Source organism: Sus scrofa, chromosome 2 (assembly GCF_054392235.1).
Source record: "Sus scrofa isolate SSC_HxYL_T2T_F1_AM1 chromosome 2, Sscrofa_HxYL_maternal_Yorkshire_Landrace_v2.0, whole genome shotgun sequence".
NCBI classification, from domain to species: Eukaryota; Metazoa; Chordata; class Mammalia; order Artiodactyla; family Suidae; genus Sus; species Sus scrofa.
The window spans coordinates 73,565,675-73,589,853 of NC_139384.1; the positions used below are offsets into that span (position 1 = coordinate 73,565,675).

Consider the following 24,179-nt stretch of genomic DNA (forward strand, 5'->3'; position numbering starts at 1 on the left):
TTCTCCTATTTGGTAGGTTGTTGTATTCATTTTATTGATGATTACACTTACCCTGAAAAAGTGTTTACGTTTAATTAGGTACCATTTGTTTAACTTTTATTTTGCTCCCTTTGGCTTTGGAGATGATCCTAAAAAATATATTGCAACCATTTATGTCAAATGGTGTTCTGCCTATACTTTCTTATAGGAGCTTTAGGGTTTCCAGTCTTATATTGAGTATTTAAACAGTTTGGGTGTGTAAAATAAGGTATACATAAAGTTACTATGAATTGGTAATAAAACCAGTATAAAATAAATGAGTACCCATGTTTATATTTTTTAAATATTTAAAAATATGAAGCTTTAATTTTTAATCTTGAAGATTTTATTCCCATAAGCACACCATCTGGGAATACATACTTAAACAAGTCTGCATCCTGCAGTGCCCATTCAGCTGGTACATATATAATTATTAAATAGCACGTACAGGGATGTAGTTCTACTGTGATAACAAGCAACTCCCCAAATCACAGTGCCTTAAAATAACAAAAGTTTGTTTTTATCACATTACAAGTATGCTGTAAAGTATCTATGGCTCAGGCACAACTGTGCTAGGCTATGTGTATGTCTGCATTCTGGGAACCATGCCAATGGACAAGCCCATTCTCAAAATAGAGAGCAACAGTTATAGAAAGTGTAGGAACTCACAAAGCTTCTAGATGCTTCTTCTTAGCCATTGAGCATGTCATGTCTGTGCACATTCTATAAACCAAGACCTGTGACACATCCAAGTTCAAGACCAAACAGTGGGAACGTGCACTCCTTCTTCTGTAGGCATATTCAAGTCTCAAAGCAATGGACAGGAGATTCACAGTCCTAAGCACAGTCCTAAGAAATGAAGGAATAAATCAATAATTGTAAAAAATAAAATAAATTCTACTTGGGAAAGAAACAAAAACACAAACATTTCATACTTCTGTTGACATCAAAGACATGAATGCTATGCTGTAGATATGCAACAAAGGAAGATAAGAAGAGGTAGCAGAAACCATGATTCACCAAGAAACAGCATCTTTGCACATATTTCCAAGTAGAGCATAGAAACATAGTAAAATAGCTTCAAAGAGTCTGACACTTTTTATTGAAGCTATCTGGAGTCAGTGTGAGTGGTCAAAGTTAATGGCCCTGTGCATAACAAAATACAGAGTATGGCCGCTCAAATACTCTGCTCTCTGCCAGTGGTGTGGGGGACTGGGAGGAGATCTTCAAGATCACAGCTCACTACCTCTCAGGATCAGGGTAATCCCAAACGCACTTCTTACCCCAAGAAATGATTTGAAGTCCCAATAAGCTTTGTAAATGCAGTAATCCTGAACTAACTTCTTATCCCAAGAGATGACCTGGAGCCCCAATGAGCTTTGTAAATGAGGAATTTAGACATAGTCATTATAGCTGCTGTGAATTGAACCAGGTAATTTTCTATGAGCTCTGAAATATTATCACTCCTCACAGTATATTCTTAGGAGAAATATTCCCTATTCATAGAAAAGTGGAATAAAGGCCTAAAAGTTTTATTTCCTGTCCAGTGGGAAATGTTCAAGAGGCACATGTAAACCTGTGAATGCAGAAGCTGAATGAATGAGTCCAATGTCTGACCACCTTATGTCAGACCTAGGCTGGGCGGGAAGATTATTAATAGAAAGGGCCTAAATTATCTATGCTGGCTCTGATACTGGCCCACAGTCTTGATACTCACAAAGTCGTCCACAGAGCAGGATCTACACCATCAATAACAATTGAGAGTTTGTTACACATGCAGAATATGGGTGGAAAATCAGAATCAGTATTAACCAAGATCCCCTAGTGATTCATACTCACATTGATGTTGGGAGAAGTGCTTGTTTAGAATGGTGTTTCTCAACCTCGCCAGTGTTGAATTTTGTAATGAATAATTATTTGTGATGGGAGCTGTCCTGTGCTTTGTAAGTTGTCGAATTACATCCCTGGCCTGAACCCTCTACAAGCCAGTAGCGCTTCCCCAGATATGGCAAGAAAAAGTCTCTCCAGATATTGCCAAGCATCCTTTGGGGTCAATATTTTCTCTAATTGAGAACCATTAACCTAGAGCAAGAGAATTAGAAACATCTTGCGTTCAAAATCAAAACACATCCCTTATTTAGTTCATAATTTGGGGCCAATCACCCAATTCTGCAATTTAGAATGAAGCTCCTAATTGTAAAGCCCTCATAGGATGGATTGTTGCAAAAATAAATTAGACAATACATATAAGATTCTGAGCTCAGCCAGTGGTGCATTAAAATATCTAAATGTATATTTTATAATTAACAAATGTTTTATAAATAAAAGACTAAGTGCCAGATCTTCACTTGTCTTAAAAGCATTAAATTCCTAATTGGTGTGTCAAGTCTTTATTAAGCCAAGGATTATTATACCCATGGTTTTCTAGCAAAGGAACACAGTCATCAGTTATCACAGTTATCTGTTTATTGAAGAAGTAGTATGAATTTTCTGGAGACATCAGGAGCTATGTTCCCATTAAAAGCCAGTGCTTTCAAGATCCAAGGAAACTGCTCAAGACAGGTTCCTCAGGAGTAGACTTGGAAAAAACTTTGAGGGTTGTAAAACATTTCAATGTCAGACCTCTGGGAGACAGAAGAGTTCATGGAGTAGTAAAAAGACTCAGATACACCTGACTTCTAACCTAGTCTCCTGAGAACAGAAAATCAATAGAAAAAAAAATCCATTCTGCCCTGACAAGTTCCCCAGGAAAATGATGTGTTCAAGTGTTGGAGTAAGAATGGAAAATGCAGATGTAGTGGACATATACAACAAATATCCAGAGCTGTAAATATCTACACTGCTTCTATGTCTGAGCATGGTTCATACTCAGTTGGAGAGGTCATTGCTTTTGCCTTTGTATTCCTGAGTCTGGCTCAGAAATTAATGCTTCACCTCTTTCTTCTCTCTTGTTTGAAGACAGATCTTCAATATCCACCATCAACCATCCAGGGAGGAATTTGGACTTCCACATAAAGACTTTTCTCTCAGATTTTCCACCCAGGTGAGTAGAAGAGCCTAATGGATACGTCAGAGAACATCAGGGAGGATTAAATCCAAGAATACCTCCCTGCAGTCCCCTGAAAATCCAAACAGCTCACCTAGATCCTAGAGATCTCCATGCTTTTCCCTTGAATGATAATACTTTTAAGGACAAAAGATGCTATTGACCATAAAATAAAATAAAGAGCAAAATGTATTAATGAAAAATATGACAGAAAATAACTGAATTGCTAGTAATTAGTGTAACATTTAACAAATAAGGAGATAACTGCCATAACTAGCATGGCAATTAAGAGAAAATATAACAATGGAAAATAATATGAAAAAGAATCACATTGCTGTACAGCAGAAAGTAACCCAACATTGTAAATTAACTACACGTCAGTAAAATTTTAAAATAAAATAAATGTCTGTTGGTTTCAGCAATTCAAGGATTGTTGTTGACAATTAAGTGATGGGAATGAATCTGTAGTTGGATGAGATGCAAGAAGAAATGGGAGGCATAGTGGTGTCAGTAAAATCTGAACACTTCCAAGGAATTTTGCAGTTTAAGGGCAGCAAAATAGAGGATTAGATTTGGAGTGGTTTGTGGAGAAGTGAGGATATTTTGTTTATCTATTAATTTTTAGGATGGGGTGCATTTGAGTACATTCTGTATTCATTAGGAAGATCCAGAACAATCCAGGTAGCTACTACTTGGAAACTACAGTTCTTGAGACACGCATATCACAGAATCTTTTCTCACATTGAGTATACATTAGGAAAAAATATATTTAAAATACAGACTGGTATGTGGTAAACAGTGAATGTTTGCAATATTTCACTACTTGGAAGGCTGAAGGTGCATGGGGGTTTATTAGCCATTTTATTTCCCTATTGAAAATTGTCTATACAAGAACTTTGCTTTATATACTTTTGCTTTATATACAGTTTGGGTGTTTTTATTCTTTCTGTTTTGTTCTTGTTTTTGCTTTTGTTTTTGTTTTGCTGTAACATTTCCTTTAGAGTTTACTTCATCTCCAGCTCTGGAGAAAAGGCCAGGAACTGCACTCCAACATGTGGAAGAAAGGGACAATGAGATGCATTTTTAAAATCTTGAGAAGTCTTCTATGCTGAAAAGAGAGATGCAAGCATCTCTCTCCCCACTTTTTCCCCTCACCCATGTAGGTGTGTCAGGCATCATTTCGGTGGATCCATTTCACCAAAACTGCTCTGTGCAACCACTTCCCCAAATTTGGATTACCTATAGTCTTTCTCTCCCTCTCTCTCTCTCTTTTTTGCATCTTTCAAACAAAGAATTGCAATTATTGAAAGAAGTCTGCTATTTGCTATTTAAATCTTGTACATATACATAATATATTTGTTGGGTTATATGAGTATTTATAAATTGTGAGTGGGCAAGTCTATCCGCTGGTCATATTTTGTCCTCTCTATTGCTTTTCAAACATAGAAAGTTCTGCATATTTAGTAATAATAATCCATCTTTTACATGAATTGTCATCTTATTTCACATTTTACTTACTGCTACCTTTTGCCTTTATTGAGACCTATTTTCAAAACTGCCATCATTTTCTGCTGTCTTGAGAAATACATGATTTTGCACTCAAGTATATATTGCTTATATTTTTATAAGCATGTTTGAATCTGTTTATGTGTATATAGGTGGAAATAATAACTTTAGATACTGCTTCCTGAACTATTTTTTAATTTAAGTTTGTTTTATAAAGCAGTTTCTAGGAATTTACGTGTTTTACAGAGAGCTCAGATTGTTTCCTTTTTATAGAACATTTCTATCCCTCTCTTTTTTTATTAGTGTAAAGTTGACTTGTGTCAGTTTCTGCTGTACAGCATAGTGTATATGTTCTCTTTTCTCCTTTCTTAAAAATTAATTTACTCGAGTATAGTTGACTTACAATGTTGTATTAGTTTCAAGTACTACTGCATAAAAGAGATGATTAACAACAACTTTCTGTATAGCACAAGAAAATCTACTTGATGGTTTATAATAACCTATATGGGAAAAAGAATGGATATATATATATGAATTAATTTAAAAATTACATTTCCTATTATTTTTTAGATTTTTGCCTATTTTGTATATAGTTAAAAATTGTGTTAATGTGACTCTTGTTATCTTATATTTTTTCTTTCAAAAAATCATCTTACTATTTAATTCAATGTTGTTTAGTAAAGTTGTTTTCAACCCATTACATTTAATCTGATTTTATACCCCCTGCTATACTTTTTATTTTATAAATTCCATTTTATAAAAATTTGTTTTTATTATAAGTGCACATCTGTATTAAACTGTGAGAGTGAACAAAGCAGGTGAGGTCCCCACACATTTGGATTGAATATTTTACTGGAGGAAGAAGATTAAAATAAAATTAATGTATGTATGACAAAATGTTCTTAAGTATAAATAAAATGAGGAAAGGGTAGGTTTTGTGGCATGTGTGGGATTTTACAGAGTATATATATATTGCTTTCCCCTCAGCAGGATCCCATCTTATTTTAAAACTACCCTTGCATTTACTACAATGGAGAAGAAACTTTTTGGACTGTGTCCCAGAACAAAACCTGCATTTTACATGTGATCCAACATATGTGCACAGGTAAGCAAGAAATACAGATGTATGCACAAGTCCACACTACATCATGCACATATCTAAACAAAGAAAACAAAAAACCCTTACTATGTATGATGCACTCTAATATTTTGTCTTGTGTTTTATACTTTCTATTCTATTTTATTCTTAACAAAACCTTATCCTTTTCCTTTAATGGGTCTGCATTTCACAATATGGAAAACATTCCTCCAGCATGTCTTCCATGGCTATATTACTCTTTCCTTGCTTAATTTCTTTCTCTCATCATTGGCAGTTTCTGTGGGAACACATTCTCGCATTCCTTTATGCAATGTATATTCATTCAGCTACTGTTTCCAATCAAGTAAGTCTGGAGTGGGGTTGGCAGAGTGTGTATAATATTGGTACATGCCTCAAGGCACTCGTGGTCTAGTAGAGAATAAAAGATACTGATTTTTAATTACAGCAGAAGCACTCTTTCTAAATTATTGTAAAAGAAAATGTCCTTTTCCTGTGGGAGTGCTTTTTGAAAAGTTTCATAAAGGAGATGATCTAAGCAGTCTGAATAAGATGGAGTTCTGAAGACAGAGAGAAGTGAAAAATTCTGAAGAGACCAGTGGTTGGCTCTCTAAGTAGAGGAAAGCAGTCTTGAGGCTAAGGAATCAAGTGCAGCTAAGTTCACTATTTTTGAGATTAATGCAGATGAGGGCAGCTTGTGGGTGATATTGGTGGTTCAGTCAGAGAGAGCCAAACCTATGGTTTGAATCTATGGAAGTTTGAGTTTTCTCCTGTGGGGAGTCACTGAGAGAGAGTTATGTTGGGGGGCTGGACAAGCAGGTTTGTAATATAGAAACATTTTTCTGGGTCAATGTGCATGTTGGCTAAACGGGTGTCAGGTATCATAGATGGGAAAGAGGACAAGAAACTTAAATAAAGCTATGGAATTGGGAACTAAGAGATGGGAGAGCAGTGGAGACATTTGAGAGGAAGAAGAAAAAAATCAAATCTTATTGGTGGAAATAACCACCCATTTACTAATAGGAAGGAACTCTGTTAAGCTTTTTATGTACATTGACTAAATCAGGCATCACCATGAGAATGGATACCACTATCCTTACAATTTGGCTTGAGGCTATTAACATTTAGAATGTTTCTGTTGGGAGTTCCTGTTGTGGCACAGCAAAAACAAATCCTAGTAATATCCATGAAGGTGCAGGTTTGATACCTGGCCTCACTCAGTGGGTTAAAGACCTGGTGTTGTATGAGTCATGGTGTAGGTCGCAGACATGGCTCGGATCTCATGTTGCTGTAGCTGTGTCGTAGGCCCTTGGCTACAGTTCCAATTTGACCCCTAGCATAGGAACTTCCATAGGCCGTGGGTGCATCCCTGAAAAGCTTTTTAAAAAAAGCCTCTGTTGGCTCTTCAAGTTCAAAGAGAATATTCACAGATTCAAAATTCAAAACCAGAATTGCAAATGACAAAATTTTTGCACATTGTATCATTTAGAACAATCTTTCATCAAGTCATTTTTAAATTCTCTACTTTTATTGCATTTTGTGTTATTTCCTTTTCATGATTTTTTTATTTATTTCCTTTGCCCATTTTTCTAGTGGGATATTCAATCAGTTACCCCTCTTGTAATGTAAATACATCATTTCTTTCTTTTCTGGATAAAATGTTTTTTGATGTTTTACTCTTCTGGGCATCATGGGATATAACTGGGGTTAAAAAGCTGCCAGAACCAAGGAAGTTTTATACTCATCACAAATTCTAAGAATCACATGATCTCCCACCTCCAAATATATCCTTTTTTTTCCATCTCTCTCTCTGTTTTGGGAACAAATTTTTATGTTTCTTTAGTCACAGGACACAATGTGGTCATATTAAAATGGAGCCCCGTGTTCACATGTCCATGGGAGACTTAATTGTAATTTAGGTACTACTCTACATGTTTAGGGAAAAGATAATCCAATGTTGAAAGTTGCCTTGTGTCCTTGTTTTCCTAATTATTGTGGCTGAAAGTGAGAATAGCCCAGTAGTAGCAATGACCTAGGAGGCAAAAGTAAGCCTGTGTTGGGTGGAGGGTAGGTTGAGTATGTTGTTGGGCATGAGAAGTTCTCGAGAAAGGGCTTTCTGAGCCCATATCCTCCCATGTGAGACACTTAAAATACAGGTGTCAGAATATTACCCAACATCTGAAACTAAGGAAGGGACCCATTTCTAATCACAGTGCTTCTTGGAAATAAAATGAATAAAGTGCAAGTAACCACATGTGAAAATGGGAATCCCTGGAACTGGCAGTTTCAGCTGTAGCAGGGAAGCCACCTGGTTCCTCCAAATTCTCTGACACCATTATCATCACTGTCCCTCTTGTACTTTCCCCTGGACACATCTTTTGATCTTGATTTTCTGAAACAACTATCTTTTCAGGGCCTTTGTCCTGGCTGATTTCTCTGTCCCGCACACACACAATTCCCCCAAATGGCCCCCTGTATTCTGCCCTCTATTCCTCGAGGTCTCAGTTCCAATGCTTTCCAGTCTACCTGAACACCTACTAAAAAATACCCACATTAACTCTTTTTTATTCCTGATTTCTTTTTTCACATAGCATCTGTCACCATCTGATAATTTGTACGATATTTTATTTGCTAATACTCTTTCTCTATCATTGAACTACAAAGACTATTGTCTCTCAGCACCTTATACTCTCTGTCCAGACGTTGGTCATTTATTAATCTATATTTCCCAAATGCATGACAAAATTCCTCACTGAAACTGTAGCCTACATGACCATATAGGGAGAAAGCTGAATGTGAGGTAGAAGTTCTTATTCAGAGAGGGAACACGGAATCACTTGAAGGAGAAACTTTCACAAACAAATTTTGGTACCATAGATATTAAACTGTGATTGTAAAATATAAATTGTAGACTTACAATAATGTTTCCAACGTCAATGTTTGAGAGATGTCATATTTTTTGCTTCCTAGTAGTCACCTCTACCGCATGGAACCAGGCAATGTCACACAAATTTCAGAATTTCTTCTTCAGGGTTTATGGAAGGAACCAAAACTGCAGCCTTTCATATTTGGGCTTTTCATCTCTATGTACCTGATCACTGTATTTGGAAACCTGCTCATCATCCTGGCTGTAAGCCTAGACTCCCATCTCCACACGCCCATGTACTTCTTCCTCTCCAACTTGTCCTTTGTGGATATCAGCTTCACCTCCACCACCATCCCAAAGATGCTGATGAATATACAGACAGAGAACAAAATTATAACCTACAAATGTTGCATCACCCAGATGTACTTTTTCATGCTCTTTGCAGGGTTGGATGACTTTCTCCTGACCATGATGGCCTATGACCACTTTGTGGCTATCTGCTACCCCCTACACTACACAGTCATCATGAAACCCTGGCTCTGTGGACTGCTGGTTCTGGTGTCCTGGATGATAAGTGCCCTGAATTCCTTGTTACAGAGCCTAATGGTGTTGTGGCTCTCCTTTTGTACAGAATTGGAAATCCCACACTTTTTCTGTGAAATCAAGCAGGTGGTCCGACTTGCTTGTTCTGACACATTTCTTAATGATATGGTGATGTATTTTGCAGCTGGGATGTTGGGTGGTGTTTCCCTCACTGGGATTCTTTATTCATATTCTAAGATAGTTTCCTCTATATGAGGAATTTCATCATCTCAAGGGAAGTATAAAGCATTTTCCACCTGTGCATCTCACCTCTCAGTTGTGTCCTTATTTTATTGTACAGTCTTAGGTGTGTACCTTAGCTCTGCTGGTACCCACAGCTCACACTCAGGTGCAGTAGCCTCGGTGATGTACACCGTGGTCACACCCATGCTGAACCCCTTCATCTACAGCCTGAGGAACAAAGACATAAAGAGGGCTCTGAGAAGAATCACGTGGCCAATTTTCTTAGGACTGAAGAAGTCTCATGATTTTAGGGTGCAAATCCTCAGAGCCAATTTCTTTGATCAGATTATTGAAGTAGGATCTAACTCTTCTACTTAATTCCTGGAATTTCCTTTTCTTTGATTTCAACTCCTCTATATTATTTAAGTAACAAACTTTATTAGGCTTCTGTTTTGTTTGGAATATAGATTTTTTTTCACTTTTCCGTATTCATACATTCCCAATTTTTTTCCAAGCTTGGGTCACAAATATTTGACTATTTGACTATTTACATATTTTACATGGGTCAAGATACTTGGATTTCTTAAGAATAATTTTGTTCTCAAATGACCTATATCACGGCAGGTAATTTTCCCTAGTTTTTCTGAAGGAATAATTGTGAGTTGTTTTAATTACATGGGGGAAAAACTATACTAGGCAACCATGGCTATTTATGGAATTTCACTGCAGTAGAAAATATGAAGTTCCAGATTTTACTTTTGTTCATGACTTTTTCATTACCAGCTTAACTTCAGTTTTTCACAATGTGGACATTAACCTTACTGCAATAATGTCTCAATTTCTTGATAGTGATGCTATTGGCTAAAAATGTCTGAGCCACTCAAGTGTGTCTGTGTTATTTGTGGCAAAACCTCACAGATATTTTTCTGGCCATGTTTATGCTGTGGCTAGATTGGTCCTGTGGTATTTATTATGATATAAAGAGGCAACTCAGTAATATATATCAGGGAACTTTTTAAAAAAACTATTATTCCCAAGTCCTGGAGTTTATACAGCATGCCCAAGAGCCATACAAATAAGTCTTGGATATATAGAGAGGGGGAGAGAGATGGTGAGAGGGACACACAGAGAGAGAAAAAGAGAGAGAGAGAGAACACCAACTATGGGCTCTCTCATTATTGGGTTCTAGGGCAGGCTGGCTAGGATTTGTTAGTTCATTATTTTTTTCAAAGATGCATTTATTCTCTGGAACCAAGCTAATGTTTCTGGGTGAAACTATTGTGTTTGGTTTTTGCTGTTCTAATTATAATTGTAAGAAAAAATTAAACATCTTGGCAGAGTCTCACTTTGACCAATATTCACATGAGATGCTTTTTTTCATATAATTATTTTATTTTTTCCACTATAGCTTGTTTACAGTAGCACTGGGAACTATGTCTGGCCACTTGTGATAATGTTATTTGCTTTTTTATTGTTGAATTTGAAACATAAGAATGAAATTAGGACATGACAAGAGAAAAGAAAGTTCACTCATGTAGTCAGTAATCTTTCGACTCAGGAGGTAATTCTAAACGGAGGATTTTATGGGTGTCAATTGCCTGGGTGGTTATCTAATAGCCATGTCATGTTTATTTGAAATGATTGTATTTGAAATGAATGCCTCTGAAATCAAAAGCATAATTTCTGACACCTACATTACACACCTGTTATCATGTTTTATAATTAATCTCCTTGTTTTATTCATTCATTCACCTTGGTGTCCAAAATACCTACCGCAATCACTGGAAAAAATTGATTATAAAATATATGTCTCCTGTGACATGTACATGGAAACGCAAATTGGAATCCATTGATCTCATATGATCTTAGTGTCAGAGATGACCATAAATGTGAGGAAGCAATGTTAAGTCATACATTTTGTTCTGATGCACTATGTTTCTTTTCCAGGTTGTACATCTATTTATTAAAGCATGGAAGATTAATGGCCACAAGTTGAGGACGTTTGCTCATTGAGGAGAAGGATTGGTTACTGTATTTATGTTTTATTACTGAACTATCTTCCATTTTCTGCTCAAAAACATGTAATGCTACCTGAACATGACTTTTTCCATCGTTTTATGAAATATATCCCATTTCTTAATATTTATAATAAATTCAAAATAGATGGTGAATGAACAATGTCAGGTAACCTGTTTCACATCCTCTTCATGCTAAGGAATCTCTTCATCCCTCATGATCAGAGGATGATCTGCAGGAGAGCTTGCCAGCCCAGTTATGTGATTCAGGGAAACCAGTTTTTCTGCAAAAACATGCATGTCCGTACACCTCTCCTAGTCACCTAGAGGGGAACCTCAAGGTGGTTACTTCTTACTACATTTATCTTAAATAAACTTCAATAACAGAATGACCATGAATGTTCTTAAAATATCTGAATAAATGATAAAAATAAAAAGCAGCACACTATGGTAATTACCCAGTTCTGTTCATTTTGATTATTGTATCAGTTAGCTATTGCTGTATAATAAGTCATTCTGTGTCAAGTGGGATATCATAATATCTTCGTCATCAAGTAAAAGTGTATGCTTTGGAGTTGTCCTGATTTATTTGTTACTCATGGGTGTGTAATCAGCTGTGTTTTTAAGGCTCATCCATAATGTTAGGATGACTGTAGTGCTCTTCTGTCTTGAATACATTTATGGTCAGTTTACTACAGTTCTATGTTGAGGTTAATATTCCATTTACAGACAAAAATGAACTTATCATGTGAATTACTTAGATTTAATGTCCCTGATCCTACAGCCATAAATGACATTTGGCCTTCTTCTGAATTAGATCTATCTACCACCCCTGTTAAGTGAGAATCAGCTTCTTATGCTCTAGACTCCTCCTTACCCATGCACCATTATATTTTTCCCATTTAGTTAAATTATCGGAGTATAATTACACATAATAAAATGCATATTTAAAGTGTACAGATTGGTGAATTAAAGGAACTGTACAAAAATTAAGAGAACATGCTGCATGTTTCTATGTATGTGTAATTTGACAGGGCGCATAGCTTTAAGTGCTTTGTTATGTAATTTTGAAAAATGTAAGCTCCCTTACCTTCAGTTTCCTTACTTCCAAAGGTAATGTGGGATACTAAACGTAACTTAACATGCATGCTGTGAGAAATAGATGAAATGTGCTAAAATTCACTTTTCAGTCCAAAGAAAACATTCAAAGGTAAATGTGTATATTTATATGTATCTGTGTTTGTACACATTTTTCTTTCAAATAAGTATAATCTTGCTCCTGATATTAGAAGAAATGCTCTTAGCTTTTCAGCACTGAGTATAATATTGGCTGTGTTTTTTCATACTTGGCCTTTATTATGCTGAGGTATGTTCCTTTATACTCAGTTTGTTGAAAGATTTTTCTTATAAGTGGATGTTTAATTTCATCAAAAGTTCTTCTGCATCTATTTAGATGATCCTATAATTTGTATTCTTAAATTCCCCTTTTCCTTTTTTTTTTTTTTGGCTGTGCCTGCAGCATGTGAAAGTTCCCGGGCCAAGGATTGAATCTGTGCCACAGCAGTAATGTGAGCCCCTGCAGTGATATCTCTGGATCCTTGACCTTCTAGGACACAAGGGAATTCTTATTCTTCAATATATTAATGTCACATGTCATATTTATTGGTATGTGGATATTTAACCACCCTTGCATCATGGAATAAATCTCACTTGATGATGGTATATGATCTTTTTGCCATATTGTTGATTTTGCTTTACTATATTCTATTATTTTTGATGAGTGTTTAAGCATCTATGTTCACCACTGGTAATGGACCGTAATTTTCTTTTTTGTGATGTACTCATCTTGTTGAACAATGAATTTATAACAGCTTCTGGAAGGAGCAAATGTACTTTTCATTCAACATGACATGCAAACATGCTTCTTGGTTCAGCAGATATAAAACTACCTACATCTGACTAGCACAGTTCCACAGTTTTGCTACTCAGCTAGTGGTCCACAGACTAAGACCTGTAACATCAGCATAACCCAGGAGGTTCTTTTGGTTTTCAGAAATTCTGTGCCCACCAGGACCTGATGAATCAGAATCTGCATCAGAAATCCAATCCTGGATGATACCTATGCACTTGGACGTTGGGGAGATGCTAAGTTTTCCCACTTTCTCAGGTTGACTATTGGGGCTAGATAATTATTTATATTGGGTATTACAGGTGTTTAGCAGCATTCCTTCATATCCCCAGGGCAAAATTACCTCTGCTTGAGAACCATTGGCCTACAACTTGAAACATGGAAGCATCTTGACAGAATTCCTGTGAAGGCCATTCCCTTCCTTAGCTTAAGCCTTTAAGGAGATCATTAAATTCCTTCAAGCACATTTCTGCAGTGGGGGATAGAGCTCGTAATAGTACTATATCAGAGCATAAACTTTTCTAAAAATTAATTCAGACAATGCCTAGTGGAGTCTAATCTCAGGTTGAATAACACTAAAATATCTAAAAGTATCTGTTATAATTAACAAATATTTTATAGTGAGGGAATAAATGAATTTTATCTTGTGATAAATCATGGCATCCCTAATTTTGGGGCAAATGTGTTAGGAAGCCAGAGCATGTGATGCCCAAGATGACATATCAAATGAACACAGTTCTCCCACTTGTTGAAGAGGGGAGTTAAATTTTTCTGAGGATAAAAGTGTTGTGTTCCTCCCACAAGTTAAACTTTTCTTCCCCCTCAATAAGGTTTATTTTTTTATATATTGATTTTTTTTCTATCATAGCTGGTTTACAGTGTTCTGTCACTTTTCTATGCATCATGGCGACCCAGTTACACATAAGGATTAAAGGTTCCTTAGTCTCAGATTTTGGATAAAATATTAATTCTGAGTTGGGATAAGGTAATTGAGGTTAGACCTCTGAAAAACAACAAGATCAAGGACAAGAAGTAATAAAAACTTAATTAACTTCTAACTTGGTCTTTTGGGATCAGAGAATCATTAGGAAAAATTGCCTTCCTATTCCAAAAATCTATTCCAGATGGAAATCATGTACTTAGAGACTGGAAAAACCAAAAGGAAATATGCCCAAAGAGCTAGTACAAAGAGATACAAATATCTTCTCTGCTGCCGTGTTTGCATCCTTAAACTGAACAGGGCATGTTAGTTGCTTCTGGAGTCCTAAGTCTGGATCAGGGGCCAATGCTTTACTTCTCCCTGATGCTTTGACTGGTGATAGAGCTTCAGTCTTCATAATCAATATTCCAAGGTGTAATTCAGACCTCCACAAGAAACCTCCCTCTTGGAGACCCCATCCAGGTAAGTTTGGGAGACTTGGAGGTACTCCAGGAAAGATTCAGAAAAAAAAAATGAAACCTGAGAACTTCTACGTGAAATCACCTGAGAGCCTATTCAACCTAGCCCAAAGATGAGAGACTGCTGTTATTATATTCTTGGTTAACTAATAAAGTATAATTGATTTATTTAATACATTAAGAAGAATGGATCTGTTTAAATCTGCAATGCGAATTGGAAATTAAATGATGGGAATGGAAGTTCAAATAAATGACCCTATAAGATAAGTGAGTTATGTAAAATAGTTCCAAAAAATTAAAATATAGGAGAGTTTTGCTCTTCAGGGGAGTAAGGGAGTATAGTATTCTGTGTGGAAGACTATGCCAAAAATTGAGACAATTTTGTTTTAGTTTCTAAACTTGGCTTGTATTTGACCATGTTCTGTATTTATTAAAAGGATGCAGGTCAAAGGTGCTTTTCAAGAGCAGTTGAAAATTCAGAAAATTTTCTGAATCCTTAATAGTGGTAATATACTATTATAAGTGCTGCATTCTTTCATATTTGTTCTTCTTTTTTCTATCATTTTTCCCTCTTGTTTAAAATAATCTTTTGCATTCAACTATTACCTCTTTTTACAGACATTTTGGAATGTGTTTATGTTTATATATAGAAAGTAGCAGTTTAGATACTGTTTGTCTTTCTGTTTTTCAAAAATTGTGTCTTTATATTTTACATTTACAGGTTTTGCCCATATAAAATTTCATTAGAGACCCATGTTGTTGTGATTACATTTTATTTTGTATGTCTTATTTCATGTCAGTATTGGATACTATTCTTCACCGCATTTTTATTTTCCTTATCATGTTTTTGTTTTATGAATTCTCCATCAATTGAGATGATCAGATGATAGTCATTCTTCAGTTTGTTGATGTTGGGTATCAGACTTATTGACTTGTGGATATTGAGGAATCCTTAAGTCATGGTGTACAATCCTTTTAATACGTTGTTAGAACCAGTATGCTGGTATTTTGTGGAGGATTGTTGCATCTGTTTTCATCAGGGATATTGACCTGTAATTTTCTTTTTCTCTGTGATATCTTTAGATTTGGTATCAGGGTGATGGTGAACTCATAGAATGAGTTTGGGAGTATGACTTCCTCTGCAATTTTTGGAAGAGTTTCAGAAGAATAAGTGCTAACTATTCTCTGAATGTTTCATAGAATTTGCCTGTGAGGCCATCTGGTCCTGGATGTTTGCTTTTTGAAAGTTTTTTTGTTAATCACAGCTTTAATTTCAGTACTTGTGGTTGTTTTACTTACACTTTTTAAATTTCTTCCTGGTTCAATCCTGGAAGGTTGTACTTTTCTAAAAATTTGTTCATTTTTTTCTAGGTTGTCCATTTTATTGGCATATAGTTGCTTATAGTAGCCTCCTATGATACTTTGTATTTCCCTGGTGCCAGTTCTCGTTTCCTTAAATTATTTTCTATATAAATGCACACATTTTGAAAACAGAAAACTTAACAAAAATGATGTCTTTGTTCATTTGGACCCTAAATCATAATGGACAAGCCTATTACAATAATATAAATGAGTGAATGCAACATACAGTCCTCAGAGATATATCATACATTAAAGGTAAATTTTCATGTCTTCTGTAGAGTTTTATGGAGTTTAGTGTGGGGAAGCCTTTGCATGTTAGACAAGGAACAGAACCAGGTGCAGACTGTACCCATTAGATATGTTAAAGAAGTGATCAAAGCTCAAGAATAACACATAAATAATGCCACACACACACAAAAAAAAACTAGTGAAGGAACAGCACATCCACAATGGAACAGTATTTTTTTAAATTGTGGTCAATAAACATGGATACGTACAGGAATAAACAATTACATCAGAGGCATGGGTGGATACTGTGATGAGGCAAGTGGAGTAATAAAGGTTCAGCATGATCCACTGAGTCTCATGTCAGTTTACCACCTACAGTGCTGCCTCGTCTCTCTGCAACCTGGCTTTTCTGTCTTAGGCCTTTCATTCATAGCGTTTTCCTTCATTAGCAGAGCTTTCCCTTTTTAAACTAGTTTTACCTTTACTGCAGAGGGTTCCAGATATTTTTGATAACATTTCAAAATTATACCTTTATTTTGTGGTCCAGTATGCCTGCTCACAAAAATGATAAAAACAGTCACAGATATGAACACTGACACACCACTCAATCATGAAACAATTTTGCATGTATATTTATTATGTATGATGCTCCCTGAGTTTTTTTCATAGCATTCTATTTAATTCTTACCATAGTGTAAAACCCTAATGGGTCCCATTCACAAAATATGGAAAACATCCCTCTGGCATACTCTACACACCTATGTAAATGAGGTGGATTTACCAACTACAGGTAAGAAATATTGCAAAATGCTGACTCACAGACATTGAAAAACTTATGGTCTCTGGAGGAGACAGTTTGGGGGCTGGGGTTTTGCGCTTGGGTTGTGGGATGGAAATTCTTTGAAACTGGATAGTGATGATCATTATACAACTACAGATGTGATGAAGTCATTGAGCAATAACAAAAATTATTGATGGTAAAAAAAGAGAAATATTGCAAAAAATTCAGAAAGTTATAAAAATATAAATGTGAATTTAAAATGCACAACTCATAAGCTATAGCATCTATGCTGCACATTACATCTCAAATGCTTCTTTTATGAAACAGGAAGTTTTCACCTTTTTGATTTGCTGTACCATTTTACCTGCTTTCCATCTCTGGAAACCACCAAACTCTCTCTACATCTATGAGCTCGTTTTTTGTTTGGTTGAAGTTTTTGTTGCTGCTGTTTTAGATTCCCTATGGAACTGAGATTACACACTGTTTGTCTTTCTCTGACTGTTTGTGGAGATGGATGTTAGCTTATCCTATCGTGGTAATCACTTCATAATCTATATAAGTTAAATTTCATGTTGTACACCTTAAACTTATGCAGTGATATGTGTCAATGGTTTTTTAGTAAAACTGGAAAAAATAAACAGTTTTTACCATGAATTAAAAATAGTGATTAGCATTATCACCCTTGCTTTTCTTGTTCTTCATCATAACAAAGGAAAATCTTTCATTTTTTCTTCATGGAACATGAAGTTAGTTGTGAGCTTATAGGACATGGACTTTATTATTATTATGTTCCTTATATACTCAATTTGTTGAGAGTTTTTATAATAAGGGGATGTTGAATTTTTTCAAATGTTTTTTTTTTCTGAGTTTATTGAATTGATCATGTGGTTTTTTATCCTCCATTTTATTAATGTGGTTTGTCACATTGATTGATTCACAGATGTTAAACCACACTTGCACCCTGGGATAAATCCCACCAGAACATGATGAATAATCCTTTTTATGTATTGTTAAAATTTGTTTGCTAATGTTTTTATTGGGGATTTCTGCATCTATATGTCTAAGGTACATTTGTCTATAATTTTGTTTGTTAGTTTGTTTTGGAGTCCTTGTCTGGTTTTGGTATTGGGGTAATACTGGTCCCATAAAATAATGTTGGAAGAGTTTCTTCTTCCATTTTTTAAATACTTTTTGAAATTTGGTATTAACTCTTCAATGAATGTTAGGTAGAATTCAGAAGTGAAGCCATCTCGTCTCAGATATTTGTTTGTTGGAAGGTTGTTTATTATAGATTCAATCCCATTACTAGTAACCGGTCTCTACATTATTTCTGTTTTCTCCATCTTTGAATTGTAAGCATTTTTTGCTCTTCCACACTCTAAACTATTGCTTAGATAGTAACTTAAACATGGTCAGATCTCAATTCACATTCCTTGAATTCATGAAGAACTTCTCATTAAAACTGTAGAATACATAATTCTTAGAGAAACATTGATTGGAAAAAAAATCCATGTTAAAGGTAAGTTAGGAAATCTACTAAAGTCCGATGCATACACAGGTTATTAAAATTAGTTTATTGACTGCAAAATATAAGTTGTAGCACTTCAAATAAATTCGTAATGTCAGTTTAGTGTGTTTACTTTTTAGTAATGTTAGTAATATTATTCCCTTTTTTTTCTATAAGTAAATCCCACCACATGGAACCATGTAATGATACACAAATTTCAGAATTTCTTCTTCTGGGATTTGCAGAGGAACCAGAATGGCAGCTTCTGATATTTGGACTTTTCCTCTACATGTACCTGATCACTGTGTTTGGAAACCTGCTCATCATCCTGGTTGTCACCTCAGACTGCCAACTCCACAAACCCATGTTCTTCTTTCTCTCTAACCTATCATTTGTAGACATCTGTTTTATATCCACCACAATCCCAAAGATGCTCTGGAACATCCAGACCCAGAGCAAAGTTATAACCTATGAAGACTGTATCACACAAATTTATTTTTTCATACTCTCTGCAGTGTTGGACATCTTTCTCCTGACAGTGATGGCTTATGACCGGTTTGTGGCCATCTGTCACCCCCTGCACTACACAGTCATCATGAACCCCCAGCTCTGTAGACTCCTGGTTCTGGTGTCCTGGATCATATGTATCCTCAATTCCTTATTACAATGCCTAATGACATTGCAGCTTTCTTTTCGTGGAAGTGTGGAAATCCCCCACTTTTTTTGTGACCTCAGTCAGATCATTCAACTTTCCTGTTCTGACACCTTTCTTAATAACATGGTGATGTATTTTACAGTTGGGCTGCTGGGTGGTGGTCCCCTGGCTGGTATCCTTTACTCTTACTCAAAGATAGTTTCTTGCATACGTAGAATCTCATCAGCCCAAGGGAAGTATAAAGCATTTTCTACCTGTGCATCTCACCTTTTGGTTGTCTCCCTATTTTTTTGTACAAGCATAGGAGTGTACTTCAGCGCTGCTGCTACCCACGGCTCACACGCAAGTGCAGTAGCCTCAGTTATGTACACTGTGGTCACACCCTTGCTGAACCCTTTCATTTATAGTCTGAGAAACAAAGACATAAAGGGGGCTCTGAAAAGATTCTTTGCAATGGAAAGTCTAAAAAGGAAACTTATTCTGGGTCTATAGAAATGCCCATGACTGCAAGGTTCAAAACCTCAGAGTCAGTAGTTGTGATCCTTTAATCAGACTGTGGTAGTAGAAGTAGCTCTTTTGTTTCCTCGAATTTTCATTTTTTAAGTATTCTATACAATTTACTCACTTTATAAAGCTCTATTCTCTCACACGTGACCAGCAGTTTTACCTCCTATTTGTTTCTTCCTGTTTTCATTACTTTATTCCCAAACATTGATATGGCAAATATTGGAAAATCCCATTTATCCATGGAACGGCTTGGATTTATAAAGAATAATTTCTTCTCAAATGACAAATATCACCCCAGGTAAAACTCTTAAGTTTTACTAAAAGAATAGTCATGGTTTAAAACAAAAATTGAAAAAAAAACTAAACTTTCCTACTAGGCCATTTTAATAACTTTATAGATGAGGAAAAATCTGAGAACATAGTTTTTCATTTCTGTGTACACCATTCCTTTTTATATCATCTCCTTTGTTGGTCTTCCTGATAGTGTAGACTTTATCATGCTAGTGTGTTTTAAAACAGGTCATTGGGTTTTATTCTAATAAATCCTAATTAGCATTCTGTTCTCTTAACAATCTCTGTGTCACATTGCCTGCCATAGTCCCTGGGGAAAAAAAAACTCAGTATTAAATACATACATCTGCCAGTGTAGTATACACTGAAACACAAATAGCAATAGATAGATTGAGTTATTACGTCATTGAAGTCAAAGTTGACCATGTATATAATGAAATAAATTTCAAATTATTCTTTATATTATTAGGTATGACATTTCAAGCTGTTCTACTATTAGCTGAAGTATAGAAGAGTAGTATAGGTGTATAAGAGGATGTATTTAGTGAGGTTAAATATTGATTAATCTGTTTTATATTTTTTATTGAATTAGCTCACTGTTCCTGGTTGAAAACATCCTGTGATACCTAAAATTTGACTTTTTCATTTTCCTTTTTTTTAAAGATTTTTATTTTTCTTTTTAAAATTTTTATATAATGATTTTTTTTTATTATAGCTTGTTTACAGTGTTCTGTCAATTTTCTACTGCACAGCATGGTGGCCCAGTTACACATACATGTATACATTCTTTTTTCTCACATTACCATGCCCCATCATAAGTGACTAGACATAGTTCCCAGTGCTATACAGCAGGATCTCATTGCTTATCCATTCCAAAGGCAATAGTTTGCATCTATTAACCCCAAACTTCCAGTCTATCCCACTCCCTCCCACTCCCCCTCCCCCTTGCAACCACAAGTCTATTCTCCAAGTCCATGATGTTCTTTTCTGTGAAAAGGTTCATTTGTGCTGTATATTAGATTTCAGATATAAGTGATATCATATGGTATTTGTCTTTCTCCTTCTGACTTACTTCACTTAGTATGAGAGTCTCTACTTCCATCCATGTTGCTGCAAATAGCATTACTTTGCTCTTTTTTTATGGCTGAGTAGGATTCCAATTGTGTATCTACCACATCTTCTTAATCCGTTCATCTGCCAATGGACATTTACACTGTTTCCTTGTCTTAGTTATTGTAAATATCACTTCAATTTTTCTAAATAAAACATCTCATTCATTCCAAATGTAGTCATAAATAGAGTGGTGAATGGACAATATCATCCACTGTATACCCCCATGTTATACAAAGAAATTTCTTTAATTTTCATGATCAAAACTGACCCATAAAAGAACTTGAATTCCTGCCTACTCATATGAGTCAAGATCATTAGTTTTTGTATATAAACATGGATGTCCTTGCAAACTTCCCTGGGTATCTGGAAAGTAATATTGCTGAAGTCATTTGTGGTTTTTTTTTTTTTGTTGTTTTGTTTTGTTTTGAGTTGTCTTTGGTCACACTCACAGCTTGATGAAGTTCCCAGGCCAAGGATCACACCCACACCACAGAAGGAAACCCAAGCTACAGCAGTGATAATGCCATATCCCTAAACTGCTGAGCCACCAGGGAACTCCAATAAAGTCAACTTTTAATACGGTTGTGTGAAAAAAGGAAAGAAGGGAATAACAGAGTAATCAGAAATGCTAGCTTCAAATATCAGAACATTCAAACCAAAGACGCTGTGAATTATTATACCTCCCATCAATATCATTGAATTGGATGATTACATTTGTTAACAGAGTGCACGACAAGCCATCCTAAATGAAATGATATTCCATTTATATATAAACATACTCAAATTATATGGTATGTTCTGGAGTTGTTCCAAGTTCTGCTAGGTTCAACATGAATCTTTAATTAGCTGTCAGTCTCTACATAATGCTTCTAAGGCTCATCCATTATTATGCCCTGGCCGTAGTGCTCTTCTGTCTTAAGCTAAATTGTAGTTACTTCATTCGTTTCTGTATGTGGTTAATCTAGCTTACAAAAAAATGAGTTTATCATATGTAAATAGCTTTAATTTATTCCACTATGCATTCAGCCATATGTTTTGCTTTCTTCCCAGTTTCAAGGCCTATCCCCCACAGCTGCTCAGTGTGTGAGTCAGCTACCTGTACTCTAGATCTGACCCTCAGTCATGCATCATTAGATTTTTCCCTTTGAATACTCTAGATCTGACCCTCAGTCATGCATCATTAGATTTTTCCCTTTTAACTAATTTATTAGAGCGTGGCTTGCAACAAACTTAATATATTTAAAATGTAGAGGTAATAGTGGAAGTAGAGATTTTCCCTGGGTGGCAACAGCAAGATCACAATATAGGAATTTGTGTCTCCTCCCAGAAACATCAAATTGAAGCACTATCCACCCACAAAAAAATACCTTCATAGAAGCAAAGGATTCCAGGTGAGACATTACAGCTCCTTGATGAAGCAAACTAATTTTTAAAAGATGCATTGAATAGAGTTAGAAGGACAGTTTCACATTACCCCTATCACCCTGATCACAAGCCTAGATATCCCAGTGAGAAGAGAGAAACATCTAAATGGAGAAATAGGAAGAAAGTGAGTACCCGACTTCACCTCAGACTCCAGTGCCAGGCCCATACTAGTACTGTGCTAACACCTGTGTGTCTAGACTTCAGACCATTTCTTGTACACATGAACTCCCTGCTTGAGCCACTACCAGTCTGGACCTCATGGTCTCAGGGTCCATGCCAGTTCCTACACATAGTCCCTGAAGCTCCCTCACACAGTCTATGAAGCCTCCTGCATATGGTCCATGCAGGTCCTTCAGGCATAGGTTTGTAGCCTGCCCAAGCACAAGGCTAGCCCCAGAGTTCCAACTTCCAGGCTCAGCATGGCACCAACATAGCCTATGGGTCCCCAGGCTCTCAGCAAACTCACTCAAACTAACGATCTCAACCTTTCCCAGGAAAAAGCCAGTCACCACTGACTAAGGTGTCAAAGTTCATCACAGTGGTCCCGGACACCTTGTTAGCAACCCTGGACCTAGAATACCTTGCTGGCCCCACAGAACTTGGTGTCATGCTCATCACCACAGGATCAAGTGCCAAGTCTACCCCCCAGGGATGCCGAGACCCTGCCCCTTCTCCTGAAGGTCTCAGACACTAGGAAAGACCCTAGGGACCCAAGAACCAGGTAACCTGATTATTCAGGCCACAAGTCTTCCCATTCAAGGACTCCAGAAAACCTCCACCTGTGAACACCTCCAGAGAGAATACCCAGTACCTTGGACAGTCTGACAGCTGATGGGCTTTGCCTACCAAGACTAAATAGTGAAAAATAGAAATCTGACCAATAAATAAAGAATAGGGAGAATGACTCAGTAACCTTAACTTCTCGAGAGAAACAACAACAACAACAACAACAAATAAGGGCCTAATAATTTCCCTGGTGAATTCTACTAAAATTGTAAAGAAAAATTAACACCAATTATTCTAAAAATCTACCAGATATTTTCAGAAGAGTGAATGCTCCCAAATTCATTTTACAAGGCCAGCATTACCCTGATACCAACCCCAGATAAACATACTACAAGAAAATGAAAAGCTGACATCCCAGATTATTACAGATGCATATATTATCAAAAATACTAGTAAACCAAAATTAACAGTTCAATAAAAGAATCATACATTATGAGAAAGAGGAATTCATTCCTAGAGTACAAGGGTAGTTCCCTATATGAAATCAATCGATCAATGGGATAAGCCAAACTGATAGAACTATGGTAAATCCAACATGACAATTTCAAAAGATGCGGAAAAATCTTCTGATAAATTCAACTTCCTTTCATGATACCAAGTCTCAACCAATTTCTATAGACAGATCACACCTCAAAAAAATATATGACCAGTCACAGTTAATATCAGACGCAACAGTGAAATGTTCAAAGGTTTCTAAGATAAGAATGAAGGCAAGGATGCCACATTCCTTCTCCAGTTTAACATAGCCCTAAAAAATCATAGCTAGATCATTTGGAAAGGAAAGAGTGAAAAAGCATCCAAAACTAAAAGGAAGGAGTAAATTTTTTTGTTTAAAATGATGGCATCTTATATATAAATTCCTAAAGGCGCCAAAAAAAATATTTTCAAAGTGGTAAGCAAATTAA

The 24,179-nt window shown here is 36.0% G+C and overlaps 2 pseudogenes; both read left to right on the forward strand.

Moving 5' to 3' along the window:
- The first annotated feature begins 538 nt into the window (after window positions 1-538).
- On the forward strand, window positions 539-9,675 carry LOC110259629 (olfactory receptor 7A17-like; annotated as a pseudogene).
- A 9,012-nt stretch (window positions 9,676-18,687) lies between these two features.
- On the forward strand, window positions 18,688-19,656 carry LOC100521773 (olfactory receptor 7A17-like; annotated as a pseudogene).
- Window positions 19,657-24,179: the final 4,523 nt, after the last annotated feature.